Here is an 18,559-nt window from a genome sequence, read left to right on the forward strand (position 1 = left end):
TACAGAGAAGGTCTAGTGCTAGAATTATTTCTCTCACTCTAATGATCGTGGCAATACCTCATATGTGTGATTTGAACACTGTTTACATTTGCACACTTACGTATGCGTTGTCTTCGGCGTACAAGCACGCGGGCGCATCAAAAAAAAAATTATTATTATTTTTTTTTTTTTTAAACTGTCACTAATATTCCTCTCACAAGGAAACATCCCTTTCAGTAATAGGCAGTGACAGGTACTCTTTATGGAGGAATCCTGGGTCTAAAAGAGAACCCAAACCCCTCCACTGCACTTCATAGTATTCATAACGCCAAAATCAGCATTTTGAATACTTTGGATTTTTTTTAAATCAGCGCTGTTGGCTAGCAAGTAAACCGGAAGTGACGTCACTTCCGGGATACTGCAACAATGACCTGATTGAAGCCGGCTGGTCGCTCAGGTCTCCCAGTGGGACGGGAGACCCAGGCAGAGGGGCAGAAGGCAGCAGGAGGCGGATGCTTCCCTCCTATGTTTCTCAAATGAACAAGCGCTTTGTGTGTAGAACCAGTGGTCTCTACACGGGTGGTTTCGCCTGCCTTCTTATTGAGGTAAATGGATGTCTCTTATTAATGCTCCATCATGCGTGCATGTATAAGGAGATAAAAGCCATACAAAGCTCCAAAGTGTCATTTTTTTAAAATTTATTTTAGTTAAAATGCATTAAAAAACAATTAGGATAGATTCACATTAGGCAAATGCTCACATTACACAAGCTAAGATCACATGCAACAATGTCCCTGGCATGTAATACTCATCTGAATTCCAAATGCCAGAAGCGTGTAAGCAGATTTGACATTAACAAGCCCTTCTGACACGTTTCGTCACAATGACATCATCAGAAGTGGCGCCATGACAGTGCACTCTGCTGCTGATATACCGCTGCTAATATACCATGGGATTGGTTAACCCTTAGCATGATTTTACTCAACGAAAAAAGCAAGCTGCTTACTATGGGGAGCACTGACTGAAGACGAGGTGTGTGGGTGGGAGAACCGAGAAGAGGAGGATCAGGGCTTCTCTGTGCTAAACCACTACACAGAGCAGGTAAGTAGGACATGTTTGTTATATTAAAAGAAATGAGCCTTTAATATCAATTTAACTCTTCACTATCCCAGGGGTGAGCTCTCAAATGCTGAGCTCAGAGCTACTGCATCAGGGGAGAGAATGTGCATGTGAAGGGGTTTGGATCAGAGAAAGAGCTTGCTGCTGTGATGGTGGAGGTGAGTACTAATGACTAGGCCTCTCTAAGGTTTGCTTCACATGGGCTTTAGCTTGTATACGTTTGTAAATAATGAACACAGATTCTAATGGGAGTGCTGATTGCCACTTTAAGCAAGCTGCTAGCAGGCTTCAGAATTTCTTGAAGCATTTTAAAAGCCTGCTAGCAGCTTGCTTGAAGTGGCTAGCAGCTTGCTTGGAGTGGCAATCAGCACTCCCGTTAGAATCTGTGTTCAGCATTTACAAACTGGAGCTGAATGGTACTTTAAAAGCTTCAACAAAGTTTTCTGTTCACACTGCTCTTGTATGGTATCCCATCAGCTAGTAGCTAGGTGCCAGTGGCCCTCGTCCCCAATATATTGGACAGAAAACTACCCCCAATGGAGTTGGGACTGTGTAGACGACTGTGCACCCAAAACGCTGCGGTTGCCTACATAGTCCCAACTCCATTGGGGGTAGTTTTCTGTCCAATATATTGGGGACGATGGCCACTGGCACCTAGGTACTGGATGCTTTTATACAAGCTAAAGCCCATATGAAACTGGCCTTAGCAACATCCTAGCAACAAGTCAGCAGCTGCTGATCAGTGTATTCTGACAGTGGAGAGTCCCTGCCCAGAATACACTGATCAGCCGCTGATGCTCACCATGAAATCTCATGATCGTCTTCATGAGAAATATTGGGTTTTGATTTACTAAAACCGGAGAGTGCAAAATCTGGTGCAGCTGTGCATGGTAGCCAATCACCTACTAACTTCAGCTTGTTCAATTAAAGCCCCGTACACACGTACCGATTGTCGGCCCTAAATATTCGGCCGACGACCGATCGGCCGATTGTAGGCTTGTTAGTATGATGCTTCCGACAGCCGACAGCGCATTTTCGGCCGAACAGAATCTGTCGTGCAGGCATTAAAATATTTGTTGGCCGTCACCAGAACGGCCGATTGTTCGTCAGTCAGTACAGATTTCGGCCGACAGACAGCAGATTTGCAAGACTGGGCATGCTCAGAAAAGAAAAAAGACAAGGAAAGTTAACCATCACTTGACATCACTTCTGCAGTCGGCTGTTGTTGGCCGACAAAATTCGTGTGCAGTCTTTTGCAGTTTTCAACAGACACGACAGCCCTGGACAAAAGACGGCCGATCGTTTGGCCGACGATCAGTACGTGTGTACAGGGCTTAAGCATTGACAATAAGGCCCCTTTCACACAGGCGGACCGTTCAGATCCGCCTGTCAGTTTTTTTGGCGGATCTGAAAGGTCACCCCATGCATCTCTATGGGGCATGTCCGCTGAGATCCGATCCGATCTGATCTGTCAAATCTGGACGGACGGAGAACCTATTTTCCATCCTTCCAGCAGATGGGATCGGATGAGAATGGACAGACGGTCCATTCCAATCCGATTCCCCCATAGAGATGCATGGGGACCTGACAGCTGTGTCTCCGCACACAGCTGTGAGAAACAGCCGTCAACCTCCCGCTCAGCGGGGGATCGGCGGATCGATCCCCCGCTGAGAAAAACAGATTTAGTCTGGTGGACTCCCAGTGTGAAAGGGCCCTAAATCCTGGAAGCTGATTGGTTTCTATGCAGAGCTGCACCAGGTTTTGCACCCTCTAGTTTTAGTAAATCAACCCCTTCCATCTAAACTGAGTCTAATGGTGGCCACACAACCCTAAATATATGATTAATTTATTTTCCAATTTATCTCTTTCAATAGATACACAATATTTAACACAATACACAATAGTGTGAGTAAGGCCCCTTTCACACATGTCTGTTCCACCCACGGACTCCGTTTTTCTCGGCGGGGATCGATCAGCCGATCCCTGCTGAGCAAGCGGGTGACAGCTCTGTCTCCACTCTGTATGCAGAGACGTGGGTGTCAGATCCCCGCTGTCCTCTATGGGGGAATTGGATGAGAACGGATCCGCCAGACGGATGGAAAATAGGGTTTCCATCCGTCCGATTTGACGGACAGGATCGGATGTCAGCGGACATGTCTCCACTGACATCCGCTGCCCCATAGAGATGCATGGGGCATCCATTCAGATCCGCCTGAAAAACTGACAGGCGGATCTGAACGGACCGTATATGTGAAAGGGGCCTAAGTGTTGCCAAAGGAAGTGCTAAAATATTCAGCATCAGACACTTCTAAGTGTGTCAGATACCAGCATAGCCTAACAGCCCACTGGGGTTCCCCCTCTCAGCATATACGTCATGCATATGTCTCTCCAGAGCAGGATTTCTCAGCCAGGGTTCCTCCTGAGGTTTGCTAGGGCAGGGCTCGACAAACCCCGGGCGCCAGGTCGCATTGGCGACTAGAATTAGCGACCTGGCGCCTGGGGTGCACTGCAGGAGGTGTCCTGTCCCTTTTGCGCCCCCCCAACCACTCACCAAGTGCACGGACTATCGCGCCGTATGAAAATTGAGGCTGCGGCTTTTCGGCCTTCTTCAATGAGAGAACGGGGAACTGGCGCTCTCTTGTGGTGACCGGGAGTTTGACAAGCAGTAACTAATGGCCGTTTCCCCTGCCTGTTCTCAATGCCTGTCCATCTCCTTCCCCAAGAGGAGATGAGATGGAAGTTTTTGCAGGCTTCATCTCCCTGTCCACTTACCTTTGCTTAAAAGGTAAGTGGACAGGGAGTGTGGTTATTATTATTATTAATTATTAATTTATTTTTTTAAATTATTAAAAAAAAAATATTATTATTTTAATTATTATTAAAAAAAAATATTTTTCTTTTTTCAGTTATGAAAAAAAAAACAGAAAATGTATTTTTATATACATTTTTTTTCAATTAAAAAAAAAATATACAATAATATATAATTTTTTTTTTTTTTTCCCTCATCGCCATGCCACAGCCAAAGGCCCCTTTCACACGGCTGTCTGATCAGGTCCGCCTGTCAGTTTTTCAGGCAGACCTGATGGGACCCTTCAGAAACAAAGAGGAGAAGCGCTCTAAGTGCAGACAGTTTATTATAGTATACAAGGCAATGTATGTGGTAACTCACAAGATATGAATGAAAGTCGAGCTGTGTAACACCATTAGATCTTGAGACATCCTCTGGGGGGAGGGGGGTGTGTGAACCATCCACTCCAAGGCGCCGTCCGTGACTGAGTCAGTGTTAGATCGGAGGAAAGAAAGCCGGCTGCCTCCCGCCTGAGTGCACGATAAGCGGTCAGATGGAGATGACCGGCGGCTATAAGATTCCGTGGGTGGATGGGCGCTCTCCCGTCACCAGGGGTGGTGTACTCCAACAGCGAAAAAAAACGGCAGGCACGACGCGTTTCTGAGCATGCGCGGGGTCAGTTTACCCGGCGCGCTCTTTCTTCAGGTGCTGGAGCGCCGTAGACTCTACAAAGTTTATATATGGCTCAGTTGATTAGCGATTCACCACAGCTGGGAAAAGGGGGAAATGGCTTGAAGATAAAAGGATTTGGAACCAGAGCTAAAAAGCAACCAGTTCATTAAAAAACACAGCAACTTTAAAAACAATTATACATAATTGCACAGGATTAAAAACATATGTCAAAGGTGGAATTGTACTCGGTTGGCTGGCCACAATTTCACGTGTATGGGACTAGAGCAACAATCTCTCATAAGACTCAGATATATGCTATAATGGATAGTAGATGATGAATAATGATAATAATAAAAAATGAAAGGGTGAACAAGAATATAATAAGATTTATATATCCACTATTTTATTAATGTTTATGACTTTTTATGATTTTTTTATATATATATATATTTGTACTTTTGTTATTTTTAGGAGTCATGATCAGTTCTTGTTCACCCTTTCATTTTTTATTATTATCATTATTCATCATCTACTATCCATTATAGCATATATCTGAGTCTTATGAGAGATTGTTGCTCTAGTCCCATACACGTGAAATTGTGGCCAGCCAACCGAGTACAATTCCACCTTTGACATATGTTTTTAATCCTGTGCAATTATGTATAATTGTTTTTAAAGTTGCTGTGTTTTTTAATGAACTGGTTGCTTTTTAGCTCTGGTTCCAAATCCTTTTATCTTCAAGCCATTTCCCCCTTTTCCCAGCTGTGGTGAATCGCTAATCAACTGAGCCATATATAAACTTTGTAGAGTCTACGGCGCTCCAGCACCTGAAGAAAGAGCGCGCCGGGTAAACTGACCCCGCGCATGCTCAGAAACGCGTCGTGCCTGCCGTTTTTTTTTCGCTGTTGGAGTACACCACCCCTGGTGACGGGAGAGCGCCCATCCACCCACGGAATCTTATAGCCGCCGGTCATCTCCATCTGACCGCTTATCGTGCACTCAGGCGGGAGGCAGCCGGCTTTCTTTCCTCCGATCTAACACTGACTCAGTCACGGACGGCGCCTTGGAGTGGATGGTTCACACACCCCCCTCCCCCCAGAGGATGTCTCAAGATCTAATGGTGTTACACAGCTCGACTTTCATTCATATCTTGTGAGTTACCACATACATTGCCTTGTATACTATAATAAACTGTCTGCACTTAGAGCGCTTCTCCTCTTTGTTTCTTTTGCTCATACAGAATTTCCTCTTGGTCTGTGGAAGAGCGGCTCAGTGCATATGGACTATCCTCCCTTGCCAACACGCTGATCCCATACAATACAGTAATTTCCTTTCATTAGTTTTATTTATTGTCCAGTCCTTTGTTTCCTTTTTGTCCTTCCCCCCCCCCCTCCCCTCCTTGTTTTGCATTTGATCTATCACACACATCTCCTGTGTTGGAGGTCTTTAGCGCTCTGGTCATACATATATACACTTGATGGGACCCTTCAGTCTCCTCTATGGAGCAGTAATCTGCCGCCATCTGATCCTGTCTGCCAAAAACAGACGGATGGTGGTTCTATTTTCTATCCATCCCGTGGATCGGATCAGATGGAAACAGACAGACAGTCTGTTTCCATCCGATTGCGCTATAGAGGAGAGTGGGGTTCTAGTAGTCTTTATGTGTAAATTTAGTATGTTATTTTTTTGGAAATAAAGCTTGATTGTTTGTTTAAAAAAAAAAAAACTGGCTCCTAACTTTTTTAGCTGGCTCCTAGATTTCAGGAAAATTTGTCAAGCCCTGTGCTAGGGGTTCCTTGATAAATGGGCAATTTCTGCCTCTACGATAAGTTCCCAATGACACCAAGGGGGTAATTCTTCTTCCCAATGATGACAAGAGTAGATAGCATTCTTCCCACTGACTGTCACACTAATGTGTCATGACTTGTAGATTTTTAATTTTTAGCAGGGGTTCCCCAAGACCAGAAATTTATTTCAAGGATTCCTCTGTGTTGAAAAGGTTGAGAAAGGCTGCTCCAGAGTGACATAGTGGCCCAAGGAGACACAAGCATCTGACAAACCTGGAAGCGTCAGACATGGTAAGTATTATAGATGCTTTTTAATCGGTAGTAATAACATTCAAATGTTATATCTAAACCACCTCCAGAGTACTACACAGGGCTGCAAACGATAAGCACAATTTGGATAACACTTTTTTTTAAGCAAATATTCATTTTGTGTGCTTATTTCAAATATATATATTAATAATATACTGTATATGCAAAGAGATCAAACCACAAGTATGTAGAATAATGATGGATATTCGTCAGGGAATGGTGTTGCATGACCTTTTAGTACTTGTTATCTTGTGGACCCCATGTGGAAAGAACACTGTCACTGAACAAGCTACAATTGTTTGCTTTTTAGAACGATTATCAGTGCGTCATTAAGTGTTACACTAAGGTTTGCCATACAAGACCCTCAAATCTTTTCTGTATTTTTACATGGTCATCTGGCTAGTAACACACTTACAGTTTTAGGGGGGGGGGGGGGGGTTCCACTCTGGATGGTGTATTAATGGTCGCAGCGATGTACAGCAGCATTGTGAGCCTGGAGAGAGGGTATCGTTAGATGCGCTAGCAGATTTGTAAGCTTGACTAACAAAATAAAGCTGAATTCCAGGTAACACTTTTTGAGCAGTTACAGCAAACAGCTTTTTTCCTTTTGCGAAAAAGGTAATGCCATTTAAGTACCCCAGTACATGTTAAATGGTTTGCTCCAGTTCTCTAACTGCCACTTTGGCTAGACAGCTTGGTCTGTTAAACAAAAAAAAAAAACCCTCCTATTCTTTGCAGCTAAGGAAGCTGTCCTCTTAGCCTCTGTTTGGTCTGCAGTTGCCATGGTGCTGCATGTGTGATCAGTTATGACACCAGCCACTTGATGTCTTGACAGATTGGTTAAGAGCACAAGCAAATGTGACAGTTATCAATCAGAGCATGACTTTAATGTTACTGTTTTGGGAAACAGTTAAAAGGAAAGGTCTGCTTTAAAAGAAGTTGAAAAATAACTGACTGGATCACCAGGTGAAAATAAAGGGGGAAAAAGTCTAAACAAAGTTAAATATTGCAACCACTACATCTAAGGTCTTACTCACATGCAGCGTATCATGCATACGCCCATGGGAGGCCGTGTGTAATGGAACAGGGCACCCTGGACCGGGTACCTCCGTTGACAGATGCTCCTAGTGCTTCCCGAGTGCTCCAAGCACTCCGCCACCTTGGCATCTCCTACCCACCCTGGACCTACGACAAGGCTCCAGGTTCCTGTGGGTGAACCTCCTTTCCCCAGAGAGTGCAGCAGAACAAGCTCTTACACAAGCTCTTACAAGAACTTAGTGATTCTCTAAGGGAGTATGGAAGACCATAGCAATCCCTTGCAGCAGATTCCCCCAATAAGAGACAGAACTCTAGATTGAGGTGAAGGAACTCTACAACAACTTTATTGAACAAGACTTATATACAGAATTTGGAACATCCCGCCCCCAACAACCGCTTTCCTATTGGTCAATTGTAAAGTACCTGCAGTTCCCCTTCAGGTCCTCCTTAGCCATGCAAATGAGGACTTGAAAATGAGTCAGCAATGATTGGTCCGATAGCTTGACCAGAAGGACTGTTATGTGTAATGAGACAGAAGCCCCCAGGGGGCAATCAATGTACACAATAGCCAGACACAGAACAATGGGAGGTCATTAGCACTTACAATGAGACAGGGCAATCCACATTCCCAATACACAAACAAAAGGAAAGCCTTGCTGACATTGAAAGATATGTAATATACACAGCATTTAGGAATTACAGATTTCATGGCAAATGGGAATAAATCTTAATATTTCTATATGGAGATATTGCTGGCAAATATGAAGTAATCCAAACCATTACTTATCTGTCTTTAAATTCCGGTCATGGTGAATACCGTCACACCGTGTTTATGTGTACAGGGATGCACAGGAGTTCCATGCATCCTTGTGCAAGCAGTGCCATTGATGTGAATTTGCACTCAGTGACTGCACAGACACAGCTACTGCTCCCAATCTAACATCTGTGTAGGTGTGGATGCATGGCCCTGAATGCACACTGTGTGAGTTTGTGGACTGGCACCCACATGGATGTCAGACTGAGAGCAGCAGACGTACTCGTACAGGTACCCCTGTGCATCCCCGAGCAGGTAAATGCAGCCTCACGTGGGCGTACGTATTGATATACCCCGTTTAAATGAGGCCTAAGAATTGGTGAGCTGCAATATGATACATTTTTTGGGTTTAATAACACTTTAGGATCACATTGTATCACTTGCAATGAAGTTGAATAGCCTCAGTTTCAGTGTCCTGGAACTGGTATGCCACAAGCTAGTAAGAGAATGGTAGCATCCATTCTGCTTATCATTTAGCTTTACTCTACTTAGACTGAAAATCTCATAACTATATGGCAGGGCACAAGGTAATAAGCAGTGGTTTAAAGGTTGCTCTGTGAACTAAGCTCAGAAGTAAAAATCTGACAACATACTGTAGGTATGTGCATGGGGTGTGGCAGGTGTGCCTGGACACACTCTAATCACCCCATACAGCACAGATTCCCCCTGCCCTCCCTCCCCTGTTCACCCACCCCCAAATCGCTGCCAGCTTCCCTTCTCTTATGCTGGCTGCTGCTGTGGGCACACAGAGGGATGTTTCAGGATGAAGAGCAGGGAAGGGGCCAGTAAATGATACACTGTGTTAACTCATAATGGAAGCATAGTAAATTGTGTTTCCTATACTTCAGTTTATGAATGAACAGGAAAACACTCATAACAAGGCACTTCCCATTTATTCAAAGCCCAGTGCAGCTAAGGCTGCAGAAAAAGAGACTGGGGGATCTCTGTCCTCAATCCCTTTCTTGGTCCCAAAAGTGAGATATCAGGGGTCTGTTTAGACCCCTGATATTTCACCAAAGCCCCCCCCCCCCCCCCCACACACACCATTTTTAGGGCTCCTAAAACTTGGTAAAAAATAATATTGTTAAAAAATAATAAAATATACAATTGTAAAATATAATACAAAAATAAAATTATAAAAATAAAAAAACTACTGACACTGTCCACTGACCTACTGACACCAACCTTTGTTCTTCTGACACTGTCCACTGCCCTACTGACACAAATATACATACAAACACAAGCATGTGTGTTTGAGTTTTGGGGTGCATACCCTAAAGCAATAGACTGCGCACACCTATGTCTGACAGCCTCCTCCCCTCATCCGATCACACTGCTAGAATAGAGATTGAATTGTGATTACCAGTGCTGGTCTCTGGCAGCAGGGATCACTCTTGAGACCATTGTTGCTTATCGCTAGGGATGGGCTCAGATGTGTTCGGATCGTAGTCCCAGCCCACCTGAGCAATCCCACCAGGAAACCATCACTGCACACCAGCAATCACAGGCAGTAAGGCATTTCCCGGCCCACAGCTGCACATACACATGTCCTGACTAGGGTGCTCATGATTTGCGGTGTGCAGGGATGACTTCCTGGTGGGATGGCTCAGGTGGGTTGGGACTAGTATCCCTACACGGCTGAGCCCATCCCTATTTATCACCAAGATCACACAACTTGCGGTGCTGTGTGTCTCTTTGCAGCTGCATGTAAACATACCCAGAAAATGGTTCACACATCACAACAGTATTTAGTGATTTCTTTTTTGTGAATAAATGATTAATGCTGTCTGGGCCAATGCCATGTATGACACAACACTGCAGGTCTGCCTTTTCAGGTATTATAAGTTTAATCTCCTGCGATCAAGTACTGTCTTAAAGGGATGGCTGTATTGCTGGCATTTAGGCTTTTGCTGCCCTCTCAGGACGATGGGTATCCATATGGATTGAAAACATAGAAAACAAGAGAAGGGCGCACCGACCTAGTGTAATATCACAAGACATTTAATGGAAAATTAAAAGAAATGCCGTACATTATACTCACAAACGTATGCTGAAAGTATGCATATAAAAACTCCTTTTGCAATCAGGAGACCTCCAGGTCAAGGATGCTTTTCAGTAAAGCAGGAGGACTAGAAATCATCCGTTGTGATGGGGTTGACGCATTTCAAGGGAGAACCCTCTTAGGCTCCTTTCACACAGTGTGTCCGTCAAACGGACTCCGCTTTTCTCAGCGGGGGGATCAAGCCGCCGATCCCCCACTGAGCAGGAGAATGACAGCTGTTATCCGCGCTGTGTGCGGAAACACAGCTGTCACAGCCCCATAGATCTCTATGGGGGAATCGGATGGCAACGGACCGTCAGTCCGTTCTCATCCGATCCCATCCGCTGGACGGATGGAAAATAGGGTTTCCATCCGTCCAGATTTGACGGATCGGATGGGGTGTCAGCGGACATGTCTCCGCTGACATCCGATGCCCCATAGAGATGCATGGGGGGACCGTTCAGATCCGCCAAAAAAACGGACAGGCGGATCTGAATGGTCCGCCTGTGTGAAAGAGCCCTTAATCAGAGCCTCATGATTGGTGGTGTTTAGGGATGGCTTCCTGTTGGGATTGCTCAGGTGGATTAGGATTAGGATCCAAACATACCTGAGCCCATCCCTATTTATCACCACGATCACACAACTTGCGGTGCTGTGTGTCTCTTTGCAGCTGCATGTAAACATACCCAGCCAATGGTTCACACAGCACAACAGCATTTAGTGATTTTTTTTTGTGAATAAATGATTAATGCTGTCTGGGCCAGTGCTATGTATGACACAACCCTGCAGGTCTGCCTTTTCAGGTATTAAAGAGCAGCACTGTATGATCCATCTGCCATGGATATGTATGTGTACAAGTAGCCACATATAGATACACAGAGCTGCAAATCTGAGAGATCTTTTACTACTATGAATGAACAATCAGCACTGCCACTGATTCTTTATACATAATAGAAAAATAACAGTCATCTTAGAGAGAGGATGGAGTTCAGTGCTGACTGTACCCTCTCCCCACCCCAACAGGAATGCCCATACATTGGTATTAAGAATGGGGTGGAGCTGTAACCAGAAAATGAAGGACTGATCTGATAAAGGTTCTACTTTATACCAGAGTTTACTTGCCAACTGTGTAACCTCATCACCTGTGCCTTTCTGTTGCTGGCCATTAGCAAGGAACAGATAGTGGAAAAAAAGGCAGGGCAATATGGCAACCAGCAGCCATGCAAGGTTCAGTTAAAGTTAACTTTATAGAACACCCCAGGAGTTTAGGCCACTTCAGAACTCTGCAAATGTAGCAAAAAAAATGTGCAGTCATGTAACAATGACTTCTACATGAATATCTTACTACCTTTTAATCAACTTAACAGGTTTGCTTAAAAAAAAAAAAAAAAAAAGTATCTCTATTTTACTAGTAAAAGATTCTGTTTCTCTGAGTCAGTATGTAAAATCCAGTTATAATGATACACAATTAGTGTTAAGGCTGTGGCCAACAATGACTTCTTTTCCTGCATTCCAGAACACAATTTCATGAAAATGAACACCAAGTACAAATCCAGTGTAAGCACACCCAGAATCATCTTAGAAATGCCCCTTTTATTACCATATTTCTTACAGTCACCAAAATGCAGGGACGTTCTGGGAAAATCTTTGCCTGCAATTAGCTCTTCTCTCATTAGTACAGTATAAGCAGTAACAGCTTTCATTTTTTTTTTCTATAATTTGGTCACATTTGCAGCAGATTGCAATGTTATAGCTGTATTAAACTCCAGAACAAAAATATAATATATTACAGTTTATCAATTCTTAAATGTAGTGGCTGCATTCGTTTTTTTTTTTTTTCCCCCTACATTTTCACCTGGTGATCCAGCCAGTAACACACTTCTTGTCTCAGTCCCAGTTCACATATGTACGATGACAGACATCGCATGTGATTCAGAGCGCACTGCTCTGCAAATCAAATGTGATGTTTGTGTGATGCAAATTCAGCCATACAGAGTGCGTGGCTGAATTCGCATCGCATTCGGACACAACTTGCACAAGACCCTTTTTTGGGTCCGCACCAGAATCGGATCGCATGGTGTTCGCACCTATGCGATCCGATTCATGTCTGAACTGACAGTTCGCACTGCGATATGCGAACTGATCGGGGGGGTGTCGTTAACTTTGTATTGACACCCCCAGCGTTTCTGCCTGTGAGTTGAATGCGACGCAGGAACCCGCAGTGGATTTGCAGGGTTCACGCATTGCATATATGTGAACCGATACTTAGGGTGTCTTCATTCTGGATGGAGGAGCAATGAAACAACCTTTAGAAAGTAACATTTTAAATCTGGGATTAGGATATTGTTAGTTGAAGCACCAGATTTAGATTTCCCTGACTATCAAATTAAAGTCAAACTTCATGTAACGCTTTTTGAGAAGTTACAGCAACACTTTTTTCATTTTACCATTGTAAGCACCCCTGTCTGTGTTAAAGGGTTTCTCCCAACCTTATAACTTCCACTTTTGTTGGACAGCTTGGTCTGTTGAAAAATAACAAACTTACTGGCTGGATCACCAGGTGAAAATATTATTTAAAGTGGTTGTAAACCCACTTTAAAGACTTTTACCTATAGGTAAGCCTATATTAATATCTCCTAAACATGCACCGTTTAGGAGATATTATAGTGCATGAAGCCGTGCCGTTCCTTCAGAGCCCAGTGCTGTGAACGGCGGCTCCTGCGTGCATGCACGGGAGTGATGTGATCAGATGGCCGGAGGACGCGATCCAGAAAGCAGGACATGTTGGCCGTCCTGTCGGCACTGCGGGGGCTTCGTTTTTAGGTAAGTACTTCATAATGAGCTAGTATGCGATGCATACTGGCTCATTATGCCTTTGTCTTTTTTTCACATTTTTTTTTCAGAGGGTTTACTTCCTCTTTTTAAAAAAAATGCTGCCACCACATTTAGGAGTTGGTATGCTGCAATATATTATACATTTTTGTTTTTGGGTTTAATACCAATTTAATTACTGTATTAGTAAAAAAATTCACATGTTGCACACAAGTATTCAAGAAGTACATACTTATACACTGTGTAGCAGTATTGAATGATAGGCTAACTTTTGGCAGAATATTAGGGTAAACCTTAGCAATATTATACTGTATTTGTATTTGTATACTGCTATATAGCTTTTGTATACGCTATAAGCTTTTTTATACTGTATATAAAATGAATGACATAACTCTTCCAGTTGTTCATTATATATTCTTCAGAGGTCTTTACAATGTAAACCTGTATCTAAACATATTCTGCTTACATATACAGTATATATACACATTTGATTCCGTGGACTATGTTGCCTATGCTCCATATTACTTTGGACTTTGTTGTAAAATCTCAATTAAAAATTACAATTAAATAAATAAATAAATTGACACGCTTTCCAAAACAGGAGTTACTCTTCCTATCATACTGTACACATAAAATCCAAGTTTTCTATTTAACCTTTTTGTATATAAATCATTGCATGTTATTTACAAGCTAACATCATTCCATCAAATATGATATACTGTACATTTAGGTGATCTTTTGCTTTAAGAGGCTTTGGATGGTTAAAGTTTTTGGCTGTTACAGTCTGTGCCCATTAGAGAAGTGTTCCGCAGCTATCTCCAGTATATCATAGATTTATCCAAATATTTTAAAGGCCTTGGGTTTCTGATAGGGCAACGTTTAGTCATTCATTTTTGTAGGATGTTTTTAAACAAATCTGTATTTTTCAAACATTCAGACAAATGTTATGCAAGATCCATGATTATTTAAACATTACAATACTTTTCGGCATTACTTAATCCTTCTATTTAATCATTTGCCAATTATGTGTTGTATTTAGAGTACAGTGTCTTTTTTTTTTATGAGGGGTTAAAAAATTGCTGACACACATATTCCTGGAGATAAGCACCCCCAATCACACAAACACACACAGTCTGAGGCAATACAGTTTTTATAAGGAAGGAGAACATATTTCTTTCTACGTCTTCCCCTTTTCCGATTACCGTAGATTGTACTCACAGTTAGTGATGGTGACTGGTCCAGCTGAATTGCTTGCTTCAAGAACTTTGATTTTCCTGTATACAGATGTTTTTTTAAGCTAGATGACACATTAACTTGCGCTCCCTCGATAAACAAAAACTTTCTTCAGCTCTTTGGCCCAGTTATATCTTGCTCTGCATGTTTAAACGCTTGTTCCCACAGGGTGAATCACAGGAACACATCACAGCAGGTCATGGCTATTTTGCAGTTCAATATGTATTATTCTTCAGCACATACCAGATGTACAGTCACAGCTTGATTTCCAAACACATACTGCTTCTGCACTCTTACAGTTAGCAGCCATTACAGAACTCTGCTCCAAACTTCACATACTGTCAGGCACACAAACACCCACACAAGCACACACACATACACACACGCACACATACCATCACACGCCATCTAGTGCTTAGCAGCTTATACATAACTGTTTTAAAGACGGAATAGAATTACACACACCCGTCTGACAGTAGATGAAGTGCGTCTGACAGCTCTCAGAAGAATTAATTTTTATTAATAAGGATGTGGCAAAGAAGCAGGGATTGGTAATTTGTCACAATAAAATAACTACCTCTAGTAAATCTTTGATTTATTTAGGTCAGTAAGGATTGTACGCAATATAGTGGGACAGGGCTGATCTTTTTTTTTTTCTCATGCAAAGTTGATTTTAAGTTAAGGCAGCTGTACAGGGCTTGAATTTCATGCAATTCAGCAAATTAGAGTCATTGGCGGCCCTTGCCAGTTTGACAAAAGTCGATTGTTTAACCACTTTAAGACCGGAAGATTTTGCTGTTTAATGACCAGGCCCTATTTTGCGATTCGGCACTGCGTTACTTTAACAGACAATTGCGTGGTTGTGCGATGATGTACCCAAAAAAAATTAACAACCTTTTTTTCCCACAAATAGAGCTTTCTTTTGGTGGAATTTGATCACCTGTGCAATTTTTATTTTTTGCGCTATAAACAAAAAAAGAGTTACAATTTTGAAAAAAAAAACCAATATTTTTCACATTCTTTTCTCAAAAAAAATTTAAAAATCAAAATTTTTTAACATCTTAGGCCAATTTGTTTTCTGCTACATATTTTTGGTAAAAAAAATTGCAATAAATGTATTTTGATTGGTTTGCGCAAAAGTTATTGCGTCTAATAATTACGGGAAAGATTTATGTCATTTTTATTGTTTTTTTTTTTTACTACTAATGGCAGCGATCTGCGAATTTCTGCGGGACTGCATCGGAACCCTAACTGACATTTTTTACATCTTTGGGGGTACCAGTGACATTACTACAGTAATCAGGGCACTGTTACTGTAATAATGCCATTGGCAGGGAGGGGGTTAATATTATTGGTGATCAAGGGGTTAAATGTAAGCCTAGGGGAATGATTCTAACTGTGGGGGGGTTGGGCTTGTGAGATGACCATAGAGACATGCGATCCTATATAGCAGGATCGCATGGTCTCTGTGATCATCTGAGGGAGAAGGACGGATGGCTGTGTTTACATCAGCCGTCTGTCCTTCTCTGTCAGCGGGGAGAGATCGTCGGTGTCAGGTGGCAATCGGAGCCGCCTGACACCTGCACTGGCTTCCCCGCTGAGGAGCGGGGGCGGGAGTGCACCTCCTGTGGCACGCGCTCGCCCCCTAGCTCCTCCCAGGCGAGTGTCGTACATGTACGGGATTTGGCCTGGGAGAGCCAGCCTGCCGCAGTACATCTGTGGTGACTGGTCGTCAAGTTGTTAAATGGACTTTTGTCAAAAACAGCACCTAAATCCAATCAGATGCAGATACTGTTCGGTGATTCAGAACCAGCTGTCAGAATACAATATTCGGCAGGGGAGATTTGTATATACATACTGTTTAAATGGGCTCTGTCAATTGTTCCTTCATTGAATCAACAGCTCACACTGTTGAGATGCACTAATCCTGGCTATTGCCTCCTACTTTTGGCAACCTATGTTGTTCACGAAGAAAGACAGTAGCAGCCTTTTATAAGGCGCACACTATGGGGGAGATTTACTAAAACTGGTGCACACAGAACCACAGTGCATAGTAACCAATCAGCTTTTAGGTTTTATTGTCAAAGTTTAGTTGAACAAGCTGAAGTTAGGAGCTTATTGGTTACTATACACAGCCATACCAGTTTCTGTGTGCCCCAGTTTTAGAAAAGCGCCCCCTATATCTGCTTTAGAAAAAGTTGTCAGGCTCTGAGCATTTGGAGCTCCTTTTGGAGACTGTCAACTTCTCCATATCTTGGTAAGGGCAGGAGCCTAGCTGAAGGAATAGAAGAAATAAAAATATAACCCCCCATAATTGACAGTTGGAAGTAAAGATGATGGACTGAGACAAGATATGTTTGTAAAAACCCATTTAGAAAGGTGGGAGCTGCAGCATTCGGGATTGGCTGCAGGCTGTGTCAGTCAGGAGAGTAGAATGGCGGAATCCTAAATAGAGAGAGTGGGAACTGGAAGGGGACTTGTGGAGTTATGAAGTGGAAACTGATACCTTTTCCTAGACATCTTAGTGAAGCAAAACATCCAGACCATGTGAGTAAAGCTAGATATTTAGAAATTTACAGTATCTCACAAAAGTGAGTACACCCCTCACATTTTTGTAAATATTTTATTATATCTTTTCATGTGACAACACTGAAGAAATTACACTTTGCTACAATGTAAAGTATTTTATTATTATTATTAGCGTAGCCCCTGGTGGACGGACGCATGCGCAGTCGGGAAGTTCGGTAGCCATCTTTCTGGTTGGAAACACCACGCCGGCTCTAATACACTATGAGACGCTGCTGCCACTCTGCATTTGTGTAAGCCTTTTATCTTGATGTCTAAATATTAGAAGTTTGAAGCATAATGTGCTATGAAGGTTTCTTTTTTGTCTTTGAGAGATTTTAAGATTGGCAAGTGGTATTACAGTATCTGCTAAAGAGTGAGAAGATTGTGTCTCACATCCACGGTATTATCTGCTGTTTTGCTCCCCAAGACCTATCCAGGTCTATTGGTCTGGTAAGGGCATATCAGATTTTTTCAGGTGGTGGACTCACTTTTTCTCCTCACTATCAAGTTCGCTGGTATGATGTTTTAAATTTCACTTGGACTTTTTAAAAAAAATTCTCTCTTATAATTATTCTTTGATGGACTGATTATACAGGCTATTGTTATTAGCGCTACACCTCCACCTTTAATTTTATTATTGATTTCTTTTCAAAGATCATTTGTGTAGCTGCTTCATACACTTATTAAGTTTAATGTTGTTTTATTAATTTATATTCTTAAATTAGTGCAGCAATATTTAGACTTTTACAATGTAAAGTAGTGAGTGTACAGCTTGTATAACAGTGTAAATTTGCTGTCCCCTCAAAATAACTCAACATTAATGTCTAAACCACTGGCAACAAAAAAGAGTACACCCCTGAGTGAAAATGTCCAAATTGGGCCCAATTAGCCATTTTCCCTCCCCAGTGTCATGTGGCTTGTTAGTGTTACAAGGTTTCAGGTGTGAATGGGGAGCAGTTTAACATGGCCCCTCATGGCAAATAACTCTCTGAGGATCTGAAAAAAAGAATTGTTGCTCTAAATCAGGGATCCTCAAACTACGCCCCATCCAGCTGTTGCAGAACTGCATGTCCCATGAGGGATTGTAAAACTCTGACATTCAGTCATGACTAGGCATGATGGGAATTGTAGTTCCTGAACAACTGGAGGACCATAGTTTGAAGACCTCTGCTCTACATGAAGATTGCCTAGGCTATGAGAAGTTTGCCAAAACCCTGGAACTGAGCAGCAGCACTGTGGCCAAGACCATACAGTGGTTTAACAGGACAGGTTGCACTCAGAACAGACCTCACCATGGTCAACCAAAGAAGTTGAGTGCACCTGCTCAGTGTCATATTCAAAGATTGTCTTTGGGAAATAGACGTATGAGTGCTGCCAGC

At 42.6% G+C, this 18,559-nt stretch overlaps 1 protein-coding gene across 2 annotated transcripts in view; it reads right to left on the minus strand.

The window, feature by feature from the left end:
* MDFIC (MyoD family inhibitor domain containing) overlaps nt 1-15,007 on the minus strand; it is a 236,515-nt gene extending 221,508 nt beyond the window's left edge. The window contains exon 1 of one of the 2 annotated variants that reach the window (XM_082257114.1): nt 14,598-15,005. The gene's annotated coding sequence lies outside the window, so the exon portion shown is untranslated. Of the gene's footprint in view, nt 1-14,597 lie in introns of both variants that reach the window. The other variant, XM_082257112.1, reaches the window with a different exon arrangement.
* Between the last annotated feature and the right edge of the window lie 3,552 nt (nt 15,008-18,559).

Source organism: Pelophylax lessonae, assembly GCF_965119305.1.
Source record: "Pelophylax lessonae genome assembly, chromosome: 4".
NCBI classification, from domain to species: Eukaryota; Metazoa; Chordata; class Amphibia; order Anura; family Ranidae; genus Pelophylax; species Pelophylax lessonae.